The following is a 4,008-nucleotide window of genomic DNA, read 5'->3' as shown; positions in this document are numbered from 1 at the left end:
ATTTCAAAGCATGAATTATGATAAGTACGGATTTCAAAGCATGAATTATGATAAGTACGGATTTCAAAGCATGAATTATGATAAGTACGGCTTTCAAAGCATGAATTATGATAAGTACGGATTTCAAAGCATGAATTATGATAAGTACGGCTTTCAAAGCATGAATTATGATAAGTACAGATTTCAAAGCATGAATTATGATAAGTACGGATTTCAAAGCATGAATTATGATAAGTACGGATTTTAAAGCATGAATTATGATAAGTACGGATTTCAAAGCATGAATTATGATAAGTACGGATTTCAAAGCATGAATTATGATAAGTACGGATTTCAAAGCATGAATAATGGCAAGAATTTTATATGATGCATATTCATATTTATGAACATTCATTGATAGAACCTGCATTGCTTTATGACCTAATTTGTGTATATCATCTATAAAATGCTTTATTTTGTCATAACTGTTAGCTTCTTAAACACTGCATTGGCATAATTATGTTTGATCCAATAAGATAGTATTTGGTTTACTGAGCTGTGTAGCTCATATCTTTTTATCTTCTTTTTCTACAGAGGAATAAGACTACTAGGAGTAGGGAGCTTGATGTTATTCAGGGTTGGAGTAACTGAAAATATTATGTAATAATCAAATTTTAGAAGCTCTGTACTGCTCCAACTTCATGAATAATGTTATGACATTAGTAAATGAAACTATTTATTTTTATTATGAAATTTTAAGTGGCTTCGTGTTATTGTGTGCATAAGATTGCAATAGCACGGCCGTGTCATGATCCGGATTTGGGGCGTGACAAATCGATACTGTAATTAATTAAATTCTCTGCCAACGCTGAAGAGAAGATGGGGTTGTGGAGGCAGGAGGTAAGAAACAAACTCCATACTTCTTGATTGCTACAAATTTGTGGATGCACAGATTAATTTGATGCAACAATTTATCCAGCAATTTGCAGGACTGTTCAGGTTTCAGCTTCCAATGATGCTTTAACCTTATAATGGCTTGTGATTTATCCATCTTTTAAACATAGCTAGGCATTCATTAGGCCGATACTCCGGAGCTGTGTGTCCTGCACCCTGTATACATAATAGAAAACCGATCTGCATAAGAAGTCCTCTCCCAAATAATTTTTGAGGAAGATAATACCTAACCTTTACAGTTGCGAACGTTAAATTGTTGGAGTATGTTCTTGTATATCTGAAAAGATAACAGGAGAATATTGTTGGATCAGATAATTTAGAAGCTCCTATTTGCATTATTCATATCTGAAGCTGACTCCAGCAGTAAGAACTAAGAAGCTCACCCTGCAACTTGGCCACCCGCATGCCACGACCGCCAATCATCCACGATGAAGTAGTCGAGAGATTTAATCCATTCTTTCGTTCCCAGAAAAGGTATAGCCAAGTCATGGTCCCCGCTATAAAGAAATTAAAACATTTGACAAAACCTGACGGTAAGCTGCATCATCAATTTATAGATACAGCTAGGTAGTGAGAATAGGATAAATTGAGAATTTCACCTGTAAACTAAAGCTCGGTACCCTTCACTTGTAAGCTTCCGATGGTATTTTACATTACTTGGAATGTCCCGTTTGTATGGTAACTCATAGTTGCACCTTAACCATTCTCCAACTGTTCCCTGCTTCACATGATTCGAGTTCATTTATTTCCAAGACAGGGGCAGCCGGTTCAATGTTAAGAACATGGAAACAAATACATCACTATCTAAAAGAAATGGAGATAAAGGTAGGACCACCGTGCAACTATGAAAGCCATGCACGTTTAAAATAAAGTGGTATCTCAAGTTTTCCACCATCCTTCCATCGCTCACTTTTTTTTGTTTGGTAGGCAAAAAATGTGGACCTTAGTACATTAACCTCATCTTATTGCTTGTATGAAAAAAAATCTCTTTTCATTGGTTCCACTCTTCTACACTATCCTTTTGGTTGTTTTAGTCCGACAAGACCTCCTCCATCATTATCTCACCTAATCTCGGGTTGTTATCTCTCGACCTTTCTCGATATCATCAAAAGGGAGTCTTGCTCCCAAAAAAACTTTCATGCCTTGCAGACGTACACATCATTAAGAATGCACCGATCCATCTGATCCAAGGAGAAAGAAAATTAAAACCTTGCACCGGTTCTATGAATGATGTCCATTTTGAAGCAGCAAAATAACCCCATCAAAATAACAGAGCATGTACCTTTCAGAAAGTATGGCAATGGAGCGGAATAGAGGAAAACAATTCATGTAGCTGCTGACCCCAACTAATTTAGGACTAAGGCTTAGTTGGATTGAGTATTGTTGTCACGCCCCGAACCCGGGGCCCGGGGTGCGAGCAGACGCCGCGCACCTACAGGGCGGACCCCGCAGGCACGCAAGGCAGATAAATCAGATCAACTATTAATAACTAATTAAAAATAAATTCCAGTTTTCAGATCAAATGTCCATATATACATAAGTCAAAAGAGAAAGTCTATATCCACTAGCTAACTACATCATGATCACTCCGTCCCGTAATCCCCATAATCATATATCATCACCTGCAAAAATGTAAATAGTAGGAGTGAGCTAACAGCTCAGTAGGCGACATCATGCAATAAAGTCGTCATATAACATGTCATAATGCATATAAAAGCAGCTAAACACATAAATCCAAAAATCCACACAATAATCTGTAAACCCAATCCGAGACTCAAAATAACTCAACCGCATGACTACGGCCACATCACCCAGTGGCATGGTTACACCGAAGTGCCAATACAACTCTCCGAAGAGCCGCTCTACTGAGCCAACGCACCACTGTGCCGCACCCCCTGGTGCCAAACTCACGCTCCACCGAGCCGCTCCGAAGAGCAAAACGCACCCCTGTGCCGCCACTATTCTATCACCGGTGGTCGCGGTGTCGGAACTAGTTCCTCAGTACAAGTCGACAGGGCCAACGTATCATCCCATTGGCGGGGTCTAGACTATAGTCACGCGGATTTTGAAAATCAATAAATCAACTTTCTATATCAAAATCATAATCATACTCCCCACAGTAAAGCGCATAACAATTTATGAAATTAAATATTTAATTTTAATTCTAACACATATTGCTAATAATGAATCAATAAATCAACATATGCAAGATACATGTTAGAATTCTACTTTAAAGCAACGGTCACCTACCTGGGCTAGCTTAAGAATCCCTGCCACAGATATCACGAACCCCTGATTAAACATAAATATTAATTATTTAATTAATTTAGAAACATAATTTAAACTAATTCCAATCCCTTAAATTCCTAAGTTCAAAGATCCAAGAATAAATAGACTAAATCCCAAAAATCAAAATCCTTTAACCCAAAACCAATTGTGGCCCAACACAGATTAGGCCCAACTGAACCAAACCAGATTACAGGTCCAGATCAGATCTCGGGCCCAAACCAACCCAGCCCACAGATCCAATCAGGCCCAACTCAGCCCAAAAACAGTTCCCTAGCCCAACCCAAACCAGATCTGATCAGACCAGATCAGATCAAATTTTGACGAACCAGATTGTACTCACATCAGGCTAACCCAAACTCCTGACTCAAATTCAGACCCTAACCAAAACCCATTCACTCAAACCCAATTCATGGAGTAGGTGGAACCGGTTCACAGTTTAAACCCGGTTCAAAGTCTGGTTCACAAGTGAGGCACGGATTTCAAAGCAAGGATAAACCCAGGCCGAATAAAGAAGAAGAAAAAAAAAGAGAAGAAGAAGAAGGAAGAGAAGAAGAAGAAGAAGAAGAAGGAGAAGGGAGGAGGGTGGCTGGTGGTTCCGGTCGGCCCTCGGCGGCCGACCGTGGCCCTCGGCGGCGGCGCTCGGCCAGCCGCCGTCGGCCATCCCACCTTCACAGGCGGCGCCGGACGGGAAGAAGAAGAGAAGAAGGAGAAGAAGAGAGGGAGGAAAGAGAGGGACCGGGGCTGGGAAGCCCGGCCCCCGTTCGCCCACCTCCGGCCGAACCCGTT

At 40.4% G+C, this 4,008-nt stretch overlaps 1 long non-coding RNA gene across 1 annotated transcript; it reads right to left on the bottom strand.

Annotated features, from left to right (window-relative positions):
* Window positions 1-2,423: 2,423 nt before the first annotated feature.
* On the bottom strand, window positions 2,424-3,712 carry LOC120111145. The gene is made up of 2 exons (XR_005512285.1): window positions 3,184-3,712; window positions 2,424-2,555 (listed from the first exon to the last, which is right to left on the bottom strand). It is a non-coding gene; the product is annotated as an uncharacterized LOC120111145 (long non-coding RNA).
* Between the last annotated feature and the right edge of the window lie 296 nt (window positions 3,713-4,008).

Source organism: Phoenix dactylifera, chromosome 6 (genome assembly GCF_009389715.1).
Source record: "Phoenix dactylifera cultivar Barhee BC4 chromosome 6, palm_55x_up_171113_PBpolish2nd_filt_p, whole genome shotgun sequence".
NCBI lineage: Eukaryota > Viridiplantae > Streptophyta > Magnoliopsida > Arecales > Arecaceae > Phoenix > Phoenix dactylifera.
This window is presented reverse-complemented; position numbering and strand designations above follow the sequence as displayed.